We start from the raw sequence: 20,434 nt of genomic DNA on the forward strand, positions 1-20,434 counted from the left end.
AATCTTGTCATGCGCAAACTTAGCCCAATGGGCGTCAAGGCGCCTGTGTACTATGTACTGTTTCTTGCCAATTTACACTTAATATACAACTAGATGCACAAGAGTTTCTTATGTGTATGCTTGCAGTATTGAAAGATGAAGGGATTGAAATTGAAAATTTGTTTGGACTAAGTTACAGATGGGATCATAAATGTGAAGAGTGCTCATTTTCTTATACCACTGAAATAGACACTAAACGATTCATATATTTGACAATACCAGATTGCAAATCAGTCTCTCTTAGCAAATTAGTAAAAAGAGCTAATCAAGATATTAAATGTTCCCATTGTAAATCAGAAATGTTGTCAACATTATTTATAGAACGATTTGAACAGTATGGTATTTTAATGCTACAACATTGTAGAGCAGATGGAAGAAAATGGGAAACCAACATTTTAATTTTTTTGGCAAGCCAATGTATCAATTTCAGGAAGAACTTTTATAGAAGTGGCTAATATTTTTCATGATGGACCTACAACAACTTCTGGACACTATACTGTGTATTTAAAGTGCAATAAAGGATGGACACATTGTAAGGATGCCCATTTAGAATTCAAATGGCTGTTGCCTTACGAATTACCAAATTCATATCTGATATTTTTGATGCCAACATTTTGAAAACATCATTTGGCCTATTGGGAAGATGTGAACATGAATTAAGGAAGTTATTTTGGATATTTTCAATGCAAATGAATTCAGAAACATCATTCGGCCTATTGGGAAGATGTGAACAATTAGTGTTTGGATTATTAATTGTGCTAATTGATATTGCATTTGAAAATTGTGTTTGAAAGAAGTATTTCATATATTTGAACTTTACATTATATGCAATGTATATGAAATGAGAGTGTATATTTTTGAAAATGTAAACAGATAGTTGTAAATATTTTCAACACTGATTTGTGTTTTTTTTTACAATCTTATTGATGGTATTTTTTTGCTCGCTGTTATGTGATGATCAACATTGAAATCACTGTGTATGGTGAAACTCAGCATAATTTGAAAACAGCAAAAAAGAGAAACTGAATATGTTACGTAATTCTAAAATTATGTTGTGTTCTTAAAACTATAATATTACATGCAATAACAGTATTTTTATCCTCTTTTGAAGAAGGTAATATTAACTTTTGAAAATATTTTACATTTAGTTTACAATGAAACTACTGTAAAATAGTTTCAATGAGTTTGATACCTACTCCAATCAAGAAGGTAAGATGAAATAATGTATTAAGCATAATAATATGAAGTAATGTTTACAGTCACTTTTATTGCAGTCATTCATTTTTTAAACTCAACCAACTCACTCCTCCAAACACCTCAGCACTACCAGTGCACTCCTTCAATCACTGAACCATAACCTATGTACTTACAAAATTCCCCAGGCATTAATGATCCACACCTTTGATCACTCTGGCAGTACCCATACACTCCTCCAATAACCCTTACTTGTTACTTCTACAGTCTTGCAATCACCCAGGTATTAACTATACACTCCTTCAATCATCCTGACATTACTCCACTTATGGAATCGCCAAAGCAGTAAGCATGCACTCATGCATTCCCCCAGGCATTAACTATGCACTTACAAATTCACCCAAGCAATACCAATGCCCTTACAAAATCCCCCAGGCATTACAAATGCACTCCTCCAATCACCCAGGCACTACTCATCTACTGATGCAATAACCCAGGCACTGCCCATGCACTGCTCAAATCACCTGTGCACTACCCATGCACTCCGCGAATCACCAGCCAGTACCCATACACTTATCCAATCACTCCTCCAATACCCAAGCACTTATAAAATCACCATGCACTACCCTTGCACTCATACTACAATCACCCAGGCACTACCCATGCGCGCATGCAATCATCCAGGCATTACGCATGAGCTAATGCAATCAGTCAGGCATTACTCATGCACTCTTCCAATCACCCATACAGTACCTCTGCACTCATGCAATCACCCAGGCGTTAACCAAGCACTTACAAAATCACCCAAGCAATACCCATGCACTTAAAAAACTTACTCAGGCATTACCAATACACTCATCTAATCACCCATGCACTACTCATCCAGTCATGCAATAACCCAGGCACTACCCATGCACCCTTCCAGTCACTTAGGCACTATCCTTGCAGTCATCCAGGCACTACCCATGCACCCATGTAATCATCCAGATATTAGCCATGCACTTCTTCATGCAACACATACAACATTTGTCTTTTTTCAACCAAATAGGCAGTTCTAACAAGACCCATTTTTTTCTTCTTTTTTGTTTTATATTATTTTGTGTTTTTCTAACTCTTTTTTTTATTTTTTTTGGTGTTTTAAAAAGAAGAACAAACAACAGAATAAACTGACAAAACTGTTGTCTAAACGTTTGCAATTTAAAAAACATTGCAAAAAAAAGATTTACAGTGGTGGCTTCATGTAGCAAAAACAATGACGTTGATGGACTGTTCACCATAACAGAGAACTTTCTTTCACTGCACGCATCTTTGCTCCAGACCAGCAAATTCTGGTCTAATATCAGATCCTCTTTTTGAAGTTGTAGAACCAGTTGAAATACTTGATCCTCCTTGTTGGTCACCTTGCTGGACTTGTTCTTCCAGCTCTCATCTTCATTGCTCCTGTAGTGATGAGGATGTATTGTCTGAAGGTGCTTTAGAATGGAGGAAGTACCACACAAGTAGTTTTTTATGATGCAGGTCACCTTCCTCGCATTGACCTTTTTTTCTCCTTCTGGAAAATTGAAGAATGCACATACGACACTCTCCTTCCTTCTTCTTGTTGGTTCCTCCAACTGATCTTCTTCACCATGGATGTCAACAGGTGCATTGGAAGATGCCATTTTTGTTGTTTTTCAAAACAAAAACCCCCCCAAAAAAAGAGCAGTAAACACAAAAGGCATGTCTCCTGTCAATGTTCTTGAAGGAATGAGAAGCTTGGGTGGGGTGCTGTAACTTCTAGATTGAAAACGTTCTGAAATTCTTTCTTTCAAAGTCACATGGATTCGCGCACCCCGCTTGCAACTAGCATGCACCCGTCGTGTATCCTAAAAATATATTTAGCAATGTATTTTGTCTTTATTGGACTTACAAATATATGATTTGTATAAATAAATGAAATAATCTCTTGCTATAATATACATATTATTCTTATATACGTATACTTTTAAAACTTAACAATCTACAGTAGATTTGCGCACCCGGCACAACCTCTGGAACTACATAGGTAATGTTACGTGGGGTCGAAATTTGCGCACCCGTCGGTTAACGAGCACGCTTCCTATACGACTTTACCAATAAGGCGGCTTGGAGTTGCACACCCACGAGACAGGTAAATATAAATGAAAATGTATATTTATATTTTAGAAAATAGAAAATATTACATTATTTTTATAACAAATATAAAACGAAGACATATTTTGGGGGGACATTATAGTTGGAAATTAGCATTTAAAAAACCTTTGAATTTCACTGAAAAAAACATATGTTTCAGGGAACTTATAGTTAGAAATTAGCATTTAAAAAACCTTTGTAATTCACTGAAAAAAAACATAGGTTTCATGGATGGTATAGTTAGAAATTAGCATTTAAAAAACCTTTGAAATTCACTGAAAAAACTATTGGTTTTAGGGATATTATATTTAGAAATTATCATTTAAAAACCTTAGAAATTCACTAAAAACACCATAGGTTTCACAGACGCTATAGTTAGAAATTAGCATTTAAAAAACCTTAGAAATTCACTGAAAAAAACACAGATTTCCGGGACGTTACAGTTAGTTGGACATTTCACTCGTACAAAACCAGAGAAATTCGTCTGTTATAGTTAATTGAGCTAACTATAACTCATGCCCCAGCAATGCACTGCTGATGACATCATTATATCACTCATGACATGGTCTGGACATCATTGATGGCATCGCTGATGAAAGAAAGCAAGGGTACCTGACTTAGCCCACTATATAATGTTTGTGATCACTAAATCATCAGAAATGTTGCCACATTTAGAAACGCAAGACAGAACATCACAAGAATTGAGTCAGACAACCATTGCAATCACTTCCTTAGTAAATTCTGGACACTCAAAATGAAAGATTAATAATCTTCCTTCCAAAATGGTCTCTATGTTATACGTACTTTAGATAACACATACTGTTCATGAATTTAATGAACACAAGTACCATAACTCAAGCAAAAACAAATCAAAACAGCAAACAAGGACAAGTAGGAGATGGGTATGCCCATCATGTGAGCAAAACAGCAGCTTCACACTCAGGACAAAGCAACCTTGATGATCATTAGGGACAGCCTGCGATGTGACCCGCAGAAATGGGCTTGAGGCTACAGACACAAATGGCATACCACATACCACACAATTCTCTCTTGATTGTGTAGTGTAGAACCACAGTTACAGGGTTAGGGAAACCGACTAAATCAACAAAAGGTCATGCTGCACAGGAGTATGTTCCCCAGACTGGGGCATGTGTACAAGGGAATTGCACCACCGGAACATTATATTCTCAACATTGCGGTGGGGCAATGCCCTGCACTATATTTACAAAGAGATTTTAAGCTACTTTGCATGGCTTAAAGCTGCTTTGTAAAAATAGTACCCTTTCACAAAGGAATCTGCATTAAAGGTGTGTAATGGGTATTGCTGTGGACTTTCCATCACACCGCGCTTAGATTTTTGACTCTGCCTCAGATTTACAAGGATCTGTGAATCTGAGGCAGTGCCAAAACCTAACACCATGTTAGATTAGTGCAACGAGGAGAAATACTTTTATTTCTCCTAGTTTTTGCTTTTTATTTGTGTGCTGGATTGTGCAGCACCCATTGAAAGAGCAAAACGCCATTAATGATTGTTTCTGTTTAGGAAGGAGTCCTTTCAGGCACAAAAATATTCATTAAGTAATGGCAATTTGCCACTTCTATGTGTGCTGCATTGGGCAGCACACCTAGACGTACAAATCACCATTATTGATTGCTTATGTGCAGGAAGGAACACCTTCCTGCACATAAACAATCATCCCTGCAATGTGGCTCAAGGGCGACTGTCTTGGCACTAGGCTGCTACTTTTAGCACCAGCACAAGGGAAAACACTGGGGTGCGCTGTAGTCTTGTAATTACAGGACATACCAGCGTTTTTTATATGATGCAGTGTGGTGTTGCAAAATTTCCGCAGTGCAGTGCTGCACCATTTCCTTGTACATATGCTCCAGGGAGTTTGCCCTGTTCAACTGCACTTTGAAGTAGTGGATGTCTAGAATTGCTTTCTACCAGTCTCTGGAGTAGTGTATAGAAGACTTCCAGGTGCTATGTTTACATCTCTGTATTCAATGGGTTTGTTGGGGACTTCCTGGCAGGATTTTAGCTGCAGAGGAGACCAGCAGAAATTCAACAGGACCTCTGGGCTTGTTGTCAGCCAAGAGAAAATGGGCTGCACTAATTCCCACTTTCTAGATTCACAAGCAGCTGCGTTCATGCAAGTCACTGTCCAAAACGTTTTCAACAAGCTGGAGCAAAGTGATTGCTTATATGTCCAAGTACACGTACTTGGCTGTGGTTATCTACCAATCACAATTAGTATAACTTACAAGATAAAACTGTCAAGAATATTAGATTGGATAGGAATTTCTCTCTTCTGAGAGATGTCTTGGGAGATCATCACCACAAAACCCAATGCCTATGTGTAAGTGAATGGGTATAAATTTCTGTGGGCTAGCCTTGCTGTTGGCAGATCAAAATTCCTAACTTAGCTAAATAAATGCATGTATTAAAAGGTGCAATGTGTACTTTTAAATAGCATGCACATTAAACACAAAGGACTTCTTTAAAGATGGTCGGACTTGCATCTAACCAACATTATAGTGGACTGGAACCACCCGACCATAGGTCTGCAGTTCCGGCTGCTGAATTTGGATGCGACCACCCTATGGGCAGTTGGGAACATCCATTTCACAATTGTAGCTTGTGCAGTGGGAGGAAAATGCTCACTGCACAAGCTACAATTGGGAAATGGATGTTTGTGAACATCCCTGCACCATGTTTCTGGGGGGACCACAGGTGCGCCTCAGGCCTTATAGCAGAAGCGAGAAGGGACGGGGGTCTGCTAAGGTCCCCCAAAATCTTTTCTTGTCTGCCTTTCAATGGCGGTCAGACTGCCATAGATAGATAGGCCATAGATAGGCAGAGGGAAAGGGCCATCATAATCCCTGAGGCAGTTCATGAGCTGGCACCGCGCTTATTGTAGGGATTACAGTCCAACCAATGGGCTGACAGGCTCCTTGAGCCTGTCTGAACAGCAGCGGATTGTCCCTCCACCTGAAGCCTTGGCCCACCACAGCGTAATGCAGGCGGACTGCAGGGGCAGATGTCTTGTGGACCGCAACTGACGGTCGGTCGGTTGCAGTCCTCCCAAGATCAAAATCAGGCCCAAAATGTGTAATAGGTAATCGTACTTAACCATTAGTACCAAACACTTGAGTTAATATATTGTATTGAATTTATTTAGCTTAAATACTGATATCATTTAGAATACTGACATTACATTTTAGGTTTAAGAAGCCTGTTTTTGAATTTAAACATATTTTTTGCACACAATGTTTTTATCTTTATTTCCACTGCAGATGCTGTTTTTTACAGAAGCCTTCTGTTAGCTGGTGAATATGCTTTATTAATTATACAGATCCTTGTAAATCTGGGAATGTGTCGAAACCCATGGGTGTTGATCGGAAAACCCATCACAACACCCATAGAATGCAATTCTGATGCGGGTGTAAGGCAACACAGTGACTTACTCTGCGTTGCCTTATACCATATCTTCAGGCCATAAAAAACAATGCAGGGCCTCTTCGACATAAGATTTGCAATTTGCACTTCTGAAGCTTCATGAAAAAGTGACTGACCAGTGGAGCAAGGGGATGCTGATTTTGTGGGGGAGTGAGAAAAGGAAAAATGCTGCAATTAGATCCTCTGCAAAGCTCCACTGCCTAAGTACAGAAGCGTCATGCCTATGCATTCGTACTCTCTCATCAGAAACCTTTATTTGGTTTTTCCTAAGCTGACACACCTTACTTTGCTTAAAATAAAATGCCATCGTTAACTGACCTTCTTTTATTTAGTTTAGGGACTTTCTTTTTTGGAACACCCTTGCTGCACATTCTGAATTCTATCTAAAATTCTTATCAATTGACTATTTTATATTATTTGAAATACTGATTGTTAGATTTTTGAATCTGTAATAATCATGACAAAAAATGTAAATACTTACTGAACTTATGGTTGATTTGAAATAATTTGTTAATAAAGCCCTATGAACTGATTCCCATTCTCTTGGTCTTCACTATTATGATAAGTAATGTAAATGATAGTACCTTATCCAATCTCCTTGTTGACTAACACAGCTAACCAAGTCCCTTGCGACCAATGGTGGGGTATTTGATGATTATATACAACATTTGAAATACAAAAATTCTCGCTCAGGCACTGTAAACCATGTGTTTTTCCTCCACAGAAAACTTGGGAAAATAGAAAAACAGCAAAGGAAGAAGTGGGAAATGAGGTTGTCTTCTGAGGGCAGAATTCGTCTTCCATCTGGAAACCAAATTTTGGAAATTAATAAATATTCACAAACATGGATAAGTAACTTTAATTAAAGATAATGTAGGTAGGACATTCACTGTGCAAACAAATGTTAATGATACTGATCAATATTACCGAATGAATGCATATAATGTATGTGAACATATCAAAGACACATAATAACCATGTAGGGCTTTGAGTAGGCATTTCCCCAATGCACTTCAGATCCTAAAACTATGCGGCCACCAGGGGATTGAAGAAGGGTTAGCCCCTTGAGGCTACAGCATGTGAAGAATGGAGTTTCTGTTGTTCTCAGGGCACCCAAAATGTTGCATCGGAAGAACATAATTGCTCCACTTTTATTGGTCTCTCACAAATTCTGCTAAAAGAAAATCTAAAAGTAAAACTTGGGACAAATGGACAAAGTGGTAATAGATGCTGCTGATATAGTTCTGAACTTTTGTTCGAACGGCCCTAATGCACTTTCCCGTTCATTTTGGATTTCAACATTCTTCAATTTTCTTTCTTTTGTATAATGAGTTGAAAGTGCACTTAAGCATACCATGACATACAATGACATAACATAGCATAACATTCGGCCCTAACTTGATTGCTATCATTGATAAAATATCTTCAACAATATATCATCAGTCTGAGAATGGCCCATACTGTTATGAAAAATATTGTTTGGAAAAAAGTACGGAGACTAAAAGACGGGAAAAAACAGATTGGGACACAGAAAACATATTTGCTACTTTATCCAAGCTCACTGCTTGTGGCAACCAATGACAATCTCTTTATTTTATCCCAAATGACTGATAGTTATTCTTTTTTAATTGGCCCATAGACTGACTGTCATACAGTTATTGTCAGCTGGGAGCAAAAAAAGAGGAAGCTGAGTGCTGCAGACCCTGGGAGAATGCACTGTGTCTGCGTGGCTTATCCAATTACGATAGTACGGAAATGATACTCATAAATCCCTATCCCCATACATATCGGCCTACGGTACTCCAGAGAGAAAGTTTTACGTCTGTAATAAAGCCTTGTTATTTCCCACATTGATCTCCAATCGCTGCCTGTCTGAAAGCATGCATTACAGAAGGCTGATAAAACTGCACGATATGATAGAGAAAGCAAGGTGATGTGTTCATCTCTGGCCATAATGAAGACATATGTGGCTGGGTATGAATTAAAGAAGCAGTGGAAAGAGTAAAGGTATAGTCTCCAACTCCATCTGTGAAAAGAGAGGTCATGCTTCGTGTTAAAGCTAATTTGTAAAGTTATAATTTGTACAGTGTGCTTAACATTTTGCAACCTATCACAGTTCCTGTTTGGGTGAAATTAAGTACATACATCATTGTAACATATTTCTTCCAGCAGATTGTGAACTTTAGAAATTGGACACAGGAAATTAATGACAATGTATTTTATATTTCTGCACCTCCGCCTGCTGGTTCAATTATTTTTCCATAAAGAATTTATGGCCCTTTTCAAACAGATGCTGGTCAGCCTTTGAACAGACATTGCTGAAGGGACAGTAAAAAAATGACCTTCAGTACAACAGACCCAGCAGCTATTATTTACCTCATTGTCTCTGCAAAACACCTACTAATTCATTTCACAACAGCCGAAAGGGGAAGGGCTCACAATTCAATTGCTGCACCAACATCTATGATCAACAAGCTGCATAAATGAAAGAAAGGAAACTTCTGGATCCCCCCAAAATGAGTTGTTGTGGATAAAGGTCCCAGGCTATGACTTGTAAATATAGGGCCTGATTTACAAACTAACTGCACTTTGTAGTATGTTTTGTAGTATTACCAAACGTACTACAAAATGTAACAATATATACTTATGTTTGCAAAATCCTCTGTACCTAATTTAATTGGTAAGGGGATTGGATTAGGAAGGAGTAAAATGTGTTTAAGGAGGGCCAGGTAGAAGCTTAGGAAGGGACTTCACCCACCCACACAAGAGAAGCAAATTACTCTGATGGTGGAGACAAGTAACTCAGGGTGTGGTTAGGCTGGTGTGCAGACTTACATCTGACTGCCACCCTGTCGGACAACGGGACTGCCCGACTTGCTGTTGGCGGTCCCGTCAACCTTAATACAATGTGATTGCCTCCAAGGCGGTCACACTGCCTATCTCTTGTATTTCGCCGGGTGACCCCACATCCAGGGCAAGGGGGACCTGCTATGGACCCCCACTGTCCCTTTCCACCAGCCTTTCCACAGTGGGTAAAGTGTCATGAAACGGCTGGCGGGGAGGGATCGTAATCTCTACGGCAGTGCCACCATTGCAGGGATTGCGAGGTCCTCTACCAGACCAACGGGCTCAAGGAGCCCATCGGATGTGTGGCAGGCAGTGTTTCTGACTGCCATCACACTGCCCGCAATAGTAATATGTCGGGTGGGAAACCTTTCTCTGATGGTCGTGAGACCTCCACCGATGGGCTGTTGGTGGAAGTCTCACTGTCACCATAATCGGGCCTTTACTTTTGAGGTAAGTGTACACTCGGAGTTTGTGAATACAGAAAGTAGTAAACTTACTCTCAAATATTAACTTACTCAAAGTGTAAGTTATCTTTGGGAATCAGGCCGTCACTATTTAGCCACATGCACAGATATAGCTTGTACAAAAAAACTGTTGGATCTGTAACTAGAAACTCTTAGTGGCCTGTTATAACTGGCACTGGTTACCTACAAAGTGCGCAGGATTACTGCCACATCAGCATACCCATACTGACTCTCAGCTGTGTCAGAATATTACTGCCAATTTTCTAAATCATAGTTTAAGAGTAACAGCAGTCCTTCGATTTCCAGGCAGAAAATGATTCTCATTCCTGCGACTATATGGCCCGATTCACAAAGGGAAAGTGAGAAGAAAGTCTAACTTTATGACTTTCGGTATTTACAAAGAGAATTTACTACTCCTAAATAACCTTTGTGAATACCGAAAGTTGTGAAGTTAGATTTTTGTCTCACTTTACCTTTGAGAATCGGGCCCATCGTGTTTACTTCCCTTGAAGCTTATTAGAGGAGCAGACATACAAAAGGCCTTATGTAGAGCTTGACTGACAGAGTACCCAATCCACCAAACTCTGATTTCCCTGCTCTATTAAGATTTGGTGAGCAACATAATGATGAATTAAACCCAGATCTGTGACTGGGGGTGAATGTTTTGCCATTGTGCAACATTCCGTCCATCATTTTGTGTGTTTTGCTGTTCACCCTGTGTGGGAAGGGTATACCCAGATGTGGGTCCCGTGCTCACAAAGCTACTGGAGTCAAGCTATCCTGGCTGATGAAGGCTGATAGCCAGAAACAAGTCCTAGGATGCTTGATTCCGGTCCAGGAAATACATGGCTTGGCAGTTCGGTCTGGAATTTTCCCATGGGGCACAGGGTCAAGACTGATTTGCATATGCCATGTCTGAACTGTGGTGGCTTGGTGAGCAAAAAAACGATGGATTAAACCCAGATCTGTGACTGGGGGTGAATGTTTTGCCATTGTGCAACATTCCGTCCATCATCTTGTGTGTCTTGCTGTTCACCCTATGTGGGAAGGGTATGCCCAGACGTGGGTCCCCTGCTCACTAAGCCACTGGAGTCAAACTATCCTGGCTGATGAAGGCTGATAGCCAGAAACCGGTCCTAGGATGCTTGATTCCAGTCCAGGGAAGTCATGGCTTGGCAGTTTGGTCTGGACTGTTCCCATGAGGCACAGGGTCAAGACTGATTTGCATATGGCCATGTCTGAACTGGGGTGGCTTGGTGAGCAAAATAACGATGGATTAAACCCAGATCCGTGACTGGGGGAGAATGTTTTGCCATTGTGCAATATTCTGTCCATCATCTTGTGTGTTTTGCTTTTCACCCTATGTGGGAAGGGTATGCCCACATGTGGGTCCCGTGCTCACTAAGCCACTGGAGTCAAGCTATCCTGGCTGATGAAGGCTGATAGCCAGAAACCGGTCCTAGGATGCTTGATTCCGGTCCAGGGAAAACATGGCTTGGCACTTCGGTCTGGCCTGTTCCCATGAGGCACAAGATCAAGACGGATTTGCATATGGCCATGTCTGAACTGGGGTGGCTTGGTGAGCAAAATAACAATGGATTAAACCCAGATCTGTGACTGGGGGTGAATGTTTTGCCATTGTGCAACATTCCATCCATCATCTTGTGTGTTTTGCTGTTCACCCTATGTGGGAAGGGTATGCCCAGATGTGGGTCCCGTGCTCACTAAACCACTGGAGTCAAGCTATCCTGGCTGATGAAGGCTGATAGCCAGAAACCGGTCCTAGGATGCTTGATTCCGGTCCTGGGAAGTCATGGCTTGGCAGTTTGGTCTGGACTGTTCCCATGAAGCACAGGGTTAATACTGATTTGCATATGGCCATGTCTGAACTGGGGTGGCTTGGTGAGCAAAATAACGATGGATTAAACCCAGATCTGTGACTGGGGTGAATGTTTTGCCATTGTGCAATATTCTGTCCATCATCTTGTGTGTTTTGCTGTTCACCCAATGTGGGAAGGGTATGCCCAGACGTGGGTCCCGTGCTCACTAAACCACTGGAGTCAAGCTATCCTGGCTGATGAAGGCTGATAGCCAGAAACCGGTCCTAGGATGCTTGATTCCAGTCCAGGGAAGTCATGGCTTGGCAGTTCGGTCTGGACTGTTCCCATGAGGCACAGGGTCAGGACTGATTTGCATATGGCCATGTCTGAACTGGGGTGGCTTGGTGAGCAAAATAACAATGGATTAAACCCAGATCTGTGACTGGGGGTGAATGTTTTGCCATTGTGCAACATTCCATCCATCATCTTGTGTGTTTTGCTGTTCACCCTATGTGGGAAGGGTATGCCCAGACGTGGGTCCCATGCTCACTAAGCCACTAAAGTCAAGCTATCCTGGCTGATGAAGGCTGAAAGCCAGAAACCGGTCCGAGGATGCTTGATTCCGTTCCAGGGAAGACATGGCTTGGCAGTTCGGTCTGGTCTGTTCCCATGAGGTACAGGGTGAAGACTGATTTGCATATCTGTCTGTCTGAACTGGAGTGTCTTGGTGAGAAAAATAACGATGGATTAAACCCTGATCCGTGACTGGGGGAGAATGTTTTGCCATTGTGCAATATTCTGTCCATCATCTTGTGTGTTTTGCTTTTCACCCTATGTGGGAAGGGTATGCCCAGATGTGGGTCCTGTGCTCACTAAGCCACTGAAGTTAAGCTATACTGGCTGATGAAGGCTGATAGCCAGAAACCGGTCCTAGGATGCTTGATTCCGTTCCAGGGAAGACATGGCTTGGCACTTCGGTCTGGACTGTTCCCATGAGGCACAGGGTCAAGACTGATTTGCATATGGCCATGTCTGAACTGGGGTGGCTTGGTGAGCAAAATAACAATGGATTAAACCCAGATCTGTGACTAGGAGTGAATGTTTTGCCATTGTGCAACATTCCGTCCATCATCTTGTGTGTTTTGCTGTTCACCCTATGTGGGAAGGGTATGCCCAGATGTGGGTCCCGTGCTCACTAAACCACTGGAGTCAAGCTATCTTGGCTGATGAAGGCTGATAGCCAGAAACCGGTCCTAGGATGCTTGATTCAGGTCCTGGGAAGTCATGGCTTGGCAGTTCGGTCTGGACTGTTCCCATGAGGCACATGGTCAAGACTGATTTGCCAATGGCCATATCTGAACTGGGGTGGCTTGGTGAGCAAAAAAACGATGGATTAAACCCAGATCTGTGACTGGGGGTGAAGGTTTTGCCATTGTGCAACATTCCGTCCATCATCGTGTGTGTTTTGCTGTTCACCCTATGTGGGAAGGGTATGCCCAGATGTGGGTCCCATGCTCACTAAGCCACTTAAGTCAAGCTATCCTGGCTGATGAAGGCTGATAGCCAGAAACCGGTCCTAGGATGCTTGATTCCAGTCCAGGGAAGACATGGCTTGGCAGTTCGGTCTGGACTGTTCCCATGAGGCACATGGTCAAGACTGATTTGCCTATGGCCATATCTGAACTGGGGTGGCTTGGTGAGCAAAAAAACGATGGATTAAACCCAGATCTGTGACTGGGGGTGAAGGTTTTGCCATTGTGCAACATTCCGTCCATCATCGTGTGTGTTTTGCTGTTCACCCTATGTGGGAAGGGTATGCCCAGACGTGGGTCCTGTGCTCACTAAGCCACTGGAGTTAAGCTATCCTGGCTGATGAAGGCTGATAGCCAGAAACCGGTCCTAGGATGCTTGATTCCATTCCAGGTAAGACATGGCTTGGCAGTTCGGTCTGGACTGTTCCCATGAGGCACAGGGTCAATACTGATTTGCATATCTGTCTGTCTGAACTGGAGTGTCTTGGTGAGAAAAATACCGATGGATTAAACCCAGATCCGTGACTGGGGGAGAATGTTTTGCCATTGTGCAATATTCTGTCCATCATCTTGTGTGCTTTGCTTTTCACCCTATGTTGGAAGGGTATGCCCACACGTGGGTCCTGTGCTCACTAAGCCACTGGAGTCAAGCTATCCTGGCTGATGAAGGCTGATAGCCAGAAACGGGTCCTAGGATGCTTGATTCCGGTCCAGGGAAGACATGGCTTGGCACTTCGGTCTGGCCTGTTCCCATGAGGCACAAGGTCAAGACTGATTTGCATATGGCCATGTCTGAACTGGGGTGGCTTGGTGAGCAAAATAACAATGGGTTAAACCCAGATCTGTGACTGGGGGTGAATGTTTTGCCATTGTGCAACATTCCATCCATCATCTTGTGTGTTTTGCTGTTCACCCTATGTGGGAAGGGTATGCCCAGATGTGGGTCCCGTGCTCACTAAACCACTGGAGTCAAGCTATCCTGGCTGATGAAGGCTGATAGCCAGAAACCGGTCCTAGGATGCTTGATTCCGGTCCTGGGAAGTCATGGCTTGGCAGTTTGGTCTGGACTGTTCCCATGAAGCACAGGGTTAATACTGATTTGCATATGGCCATGTCTGAACTGGGGTGGCTTGGTGAGCAAAATAACGATGGATTGAACCCAGATCTGTGACTGGGGTGAATGTTTTGCCATTGTGAAATATTCTGTCCATCATCTTGTGTGTTTTGCTGTTCACCCATTGTGGAAGGGTATGCCCAGACGTGGGTCCCGTGCTCACTAAACCACTGGAGTCAAGCTATCCTGGCTGATGAAGGCTGATAGCCAGAAACCAGTCCTAGGATGCTTGATTCCGTTCCAGGGAAGACATGGCTTGGCAGTTCGGTCTGGTCTGTTCCCATTAGGCACAGGGTCAAGACTGATTTGCATATGGCCATGTCTGAACTGGGGTGGCTTGGTGAGCAAAATAACAATGGATTAAACCCAGATCTGTGACTGGGGGTGAATGTTTTGCCATTGTGCAACATTCCGTCCATCATCGTTTGTGCTTTGTTGTTCACCCTATGTGTGAAGTGTATGCCCAGACGTGGGTCCCCTGCTCCCTAAGCCCCTGTAGTCAAACTATCCTGGCTGATGAAGGCTGATAGCCAGAAACCGGTCCTAGGATGCTTGATTCCAGGGAAGGCATGGCTTGGCAGTTCGGTCTGGACTGTTCCCATGAGGCACAGGGTCAAGACTGATTTGCGTAAGGCCATGTCTGAACTGGGGTGGCTTGGTGAGCAAAATAACAATGGATTAAACCCAGATCTGTGACTGGGGGTGAATGTTTTGCCATTTTGCAACATTCCATCCATCATCTTGTGTGTTTTGCTGTTCACCCTATGTGGGAAGGGTATGCCCAGACGTGGGTCCCATGCTCACTAAGCCACTAAAGTCAAGCTATCCTGGCTGATGAAGGCTGAAAGCCAGAAACCGGTCCGAGGATGCTTGATTCCGTTCCAGGGAAGACATGGCTTGGCAGTTCGGTCTGGTCTGGTCCCATGAGGTACAGGGTCAAGACTGATTTGCATAGCTGTCTGTCTGAACTGGAGTGTCTTGGTGAGAAAAATAACGATGGATTAAACCCAGATCCGTGACTGGGGGAGAATGTTTTGCCATTGTGCAATATTCTGTCCATCATCTTGTGTGTTTTGCTTTTCACCCTATGTGGGAAGGGTATGCCCAGATGTGGGTCCTGTGCTCACTAAGCCACTGAAGTTAAGCTATCCTGGCTGATGATGGCTGATAGCCAGAAACCGGTCCTAGGATGCTTGATTCCGTTCCAGGGAAGACATGGCTTGGCACTTCGGTCTGGACTGTTCCCATGAGGCACAGGGTCAACACTGATTTGAATATGGCCATGTCTGAACTGGGGTGGCTTGGTGAGCAAAATAACAATGGATTAAACCTAGATCTGTGACTGGGAGTGAATGTTTTGCCATTGTGCAACATTCCGTCCATCATCTTGTGTGTTTTGCTGTTCACCCTATGTGGGAAGGGTATGGCCAGATGTGGGTCCCGTGCTCACTAAACCACTGGAGTCAAGCTATCCTGGCTGATGAAGGCTGATAGCCAGAAACCGGTCCTAGGATGCTTGATTCTGGTCCTGGGAAGTCATGGCTTGGCAGTTCGGTCTGGACTGTTCCCATGAAGCACAGCGTTAATACTGATTTGCATGTAGCCATGTCTGAACTGGGGTGGCTTGGTGAGCAAAATAACGATGGATTAAACCCAGATCTGTGACTGGGGGTGAATGTTTTGCTATTGTGCAATATTCTGTCCATCATCTTGTGTGTTTTGCTGTTCACCCAATGTGGGAAGGGTATGCCCAGACAAGGGTCCAGTGCTCACTAAACCACTGGAGTCAAGCTATCCTGGCTGATGAAGGCTAATAGCCAGAAACCGGTCCAGGATGCTTGATTCCATTCCAGGAAAGACATGGCTTGGCACTTTGGTCTGGACTGTTCCCATGAGGCACAGGGTCAAGACTGATTTACTTATGGCCATGTCTGAACTGGGGTGGCTTGGTGAGCAGAATAACGATGGATTAAAACCAGATCTGTGACTGGGGGGGAATGTTTTGCCATTGTGCAACATTCCATCCATCATCTTGTGTGTTTTGCTGTTCACCCTAAGTGGGAAGGGTATGCCCAAACGCGAGTCCCGTGCTCACCAAGAAACTGGAGTCAAGCTAACCTGGCTGATGAAGGATGATAGCTAGAAACCGGTCCTAGGATGCTTAAATCCCGTCCAAGGAAGACATGGCTTGGCAATTCGGTCTGGACTATTCCCATGAGGCACAGGGTCAAGACTGATTTGCTTATGGCCATGTCTGAACTGGGGTGGCTTGGTGAGCAAAAAAACGATGGATTAAACCCAGATCTGTGACTGGGGGTGAAGGTTTTGCCATTGTGCAACATTTCGTCCATCATCGTGTGTGTTTTGCTGTTCACCCTATGTGGGAAGGGTATGCCCAGATGTGGGTCCCGTGCTCACTAAACCACTGGAGTCAAGCTATCCTGGCTGATGAAGGCTGATAGCCAGAAACCGGTCCTAGGATGCTTGATTCCGGTCCTGGGAAGTCATGGCTTGGCAGTTTGGTCTGGACTGTTCCCATGAAGCACAGGGTTTATACTGATTTGCATATGGCCATGTCTGAACTGGGGTGGCTTGGTGAGCAAAATAACGATGGATTAAACCCAGATCTGTGACTGGGGTGAATGTTTTGCCATTGTGCAATATTCTGTCCATCATCTTGTGTGTTTTGCTGTTCACCCAATGTGGGAAGGGTATGCCCAGACGTGGGTCCCATGCTCACTAAACCACTGGAGTCAAGCTATCCTGGCTGATGAAGGCTGATAGCCAGAAATGGGTCCTAGGATGCTTGATTCCGTTCCAGGGAAGACATGGCTTGGCAGTTCGGTCTGGTCTGTTCTCATTAGGCACAGGGTCAAGACTGATTTGCATATGGCCATGTCTGAACTGGGGTGGCTTGGTGAGCAAAATACCGATGGATTAAACCCAGATCTGTGACTGGGGGTGAATGTTTTGCCATTGTGCAACATTCCGTCCATCATCGTTTGTGCTTTGTTGTTCACCCTATGTGTGAAGGGTATGCCCAGACGTGGGTCCCCTGCTCACTAAGCCACTGGAGTCAAACTATCCTGGCTGATGAAGGCTGATAGCCAGAAACCGGTCCTAGGATGCTTGATTCCAGTCCAGGGAAGTCATGGCTTGGCAGTTCGGTCTGGACTGTTCCCATGAGGCACAGGGTCAAGAATGATTTGCATATGGCCATGTCTGAACTGGGGTGGCTTGGTGAGCAAAATAACGATGGATTAAACCCAGATCTGTGACTGGGGGTGAATGTTTTGCCATTGTGCAACATTCCGTCCATCATCTTGTGTGTTTTGCTGTTCACCCTATGTGGGAAGGGTATGCCCAGACGTGGGTCCCATGCTCACTAAGCCACTAAAGTCAAGCTATCCTGGCTGATGAAGGCTGATAGCCAGAAACCGGTCCGAGGATGCTTGATTATGGTCCAGGGAAGACATGGCTTGGCAGTTCGGTCTGGCCTGTTCCCATGAGGCACAGGGTCAAGACTGATTTGCATATCTGTCTGTCTGAACTGGAGTGTCTTGCTGAGAAAAATAACGATGGATTAAACCCAGATCCGTGACTGGGGGAGAATGTTTTGCCATTGTGCAATATTCTGTCCATCATCTTGTGTGTTTTGCTTTTCACCCTATGTGGGAAGGGTATGCCCAGACGTGGGTCCCCTGCTCACTAAGCCACTGGAGTCAAGCTATCCTGGCTGATGAAGGCTGATAGCCAGATACCGGTCCTAGGATGCTTGAGTCCAGTCCAGGGAAGACATGGCTTGGCAGTTCGGTCTGGACTGTTCCCATGAGGCACATGGCCAAGACTGATTTGCCTATGGCCATGTCTGAACTGGGGTGGCTTGGTGAGCAAAAAAACGAAGGATTGAACCCAGATCTGTGACTGGGGGTGAAGGTTTTGCCATTGTGCAACATTCCGTCCATCATCGTGTGTGTTTTGCTGTTCACCCTACGTGGGTCCTGTGCTCACTAAGCCACTGGAGTTAAGCTATCCTGGCTGATGAAGGCTGATAGCCAGAAACCGGTCCTAGGATGCTTGATTCCGTTCCAGGGAAGACGTGGCTTGGCACTTCGGTCTGGACTGTTCCCATGAGGCACAGGGTCAAGACCGATTTGCATATGGCCATGTCTTAACTGGGGTGGCTTGCTGAGCAAAATAACAATGGATTAAAGCCAGATTTGTGACTGGGGATGAATGTTTTGCCATTGTGCAACATTCCGTCCATCATATTGTGTGTTTTGCTGTTCACCCTATGTGGGAAGGGTATGCCCAAACGTGAGTCCCGTGCTCACCAAGAAACTGGAGTCAAGCTAACCTGGCTGATGAAGGCTGATAGCCAGAAACCGGTCCTAGGATGCTTGATTCCCGTCCAGGGAAGACATGGCTTGGTAGCTCGGTCTGGACTATTCCCATGAGGCACAGGGTCAAGACTGATTTGCTTATGGCCATATCTGAACTGGGGTGGCTTGCTGAGCAAAATAAAGATGGATTAAAACCAGATCTGTGACTGGGGGTGAAAGTTTTGCCATTGTGCAACATTCCGTCCATCATCTTGTGTGTTTTGCTGTTCACCCTATGTGGGAAGGGTATGCCCAAACGTGAGTCCCGTGCTCACCAATCCACTGGAGTCAAGCTAACCTGCCTGATGAAGGCTGATAGCCAGAAACCGGTCCAGGATGCTTGATTCCGTTCCAGGAAAGACATGGCTTGGCACTTTGGTCTGGACTGTTCCCATGAGGCACAGGGTCAAGACTGATTTGCATATGGCCATTGCTGAACTGGGGTGGCTTGCTGAGCAAAATAACAATGGATTAAAGCCAGATTTGTGACTGGGGGTGAATGTTTTGCCATTGTGCAACATTCCGTCCATCATCTTGTGTGTTTTGCTGTTCACCCTATGTGGGAAGGGTATGCCCAAACGTGAGTCCCGTGCTCACCAAGAAACTGGAGTCAAGCTAACCTGGCTGATGAAGGCTGATAGCCAGAAACCGGTCCTAGGATGCTTGATTCCCGTCCAGGGAAGACATGGCTTGGCAGCTCGGTCTGGACTATTCCCATGAGGCACAGGGTCAAGACTGATTTGCTTATGGCCATATCTGAACTGGGGTGGCTTGGTGAGCAAAATAACGATGGATTAAAACCAGATCTGTGACTGGGGGTGAAAGTTTTGCCATTGTGCAACATTCCGTCCATCATCTTGTGTGTTTTGCTGTTCACCCTATGTGGGAAGGGTATGCCCAAACGTGAGTCCCGTGCTCACCAAGCCACTGGAGTCAAGCTAACCTGCCTGATGAAGGCTGATAGCCAGAAACCGGTCCTAGGATGCTTGATTCCCGTCCAGGGAAGACATGGCTTGGCAGTTCGGGCTGGACTGTTCCCATGAGGCACAGGGTCAAGACTGATTTGCATATGGCCATGGCTGAACTGGGGTGGCTTGCTGAGCAAAATAACGAAGGATTAAACCCAGATCTGTGACTGGGGGTGAATGTTTTGCCATTGTGCCATATTCCGTCCATCATCTTGTGTGTTTTGGTATTTAGATTTTGGCCATGTTTCTGCTGGCAGTGCCTTTATTTGCTCTGCTAGTGGAAACCTTTAATTGAAGGCCTTGTGGACATTAGGATTTTGGTCAATGGATATCAGACTCCCCGCCCTATTGTGGGTGAATGTTATTTCTTTCTCTTTTAGCAATGTCAGGGAAAGTTTGGCTTTCCTAAACAAAAAGTGCATGAGGGAGATTAATTTTTTGTTTTTTATCTCCTGCTTTGGAA

Source organism: Lissotriton vulgaris, chromosome 3_1 (assembly GCF_964263255.1).
Source record: "Lissotriton vulgaris chromosome 3_1, aLisVul1.2, whole genome shotgun sequence".
Lineage (NCBI taxonomy): Eukaryota > Metazoa > Chordata > Amphibia > Caudata > Salamandridae > Lissotriton > Lissotriton vulgaris.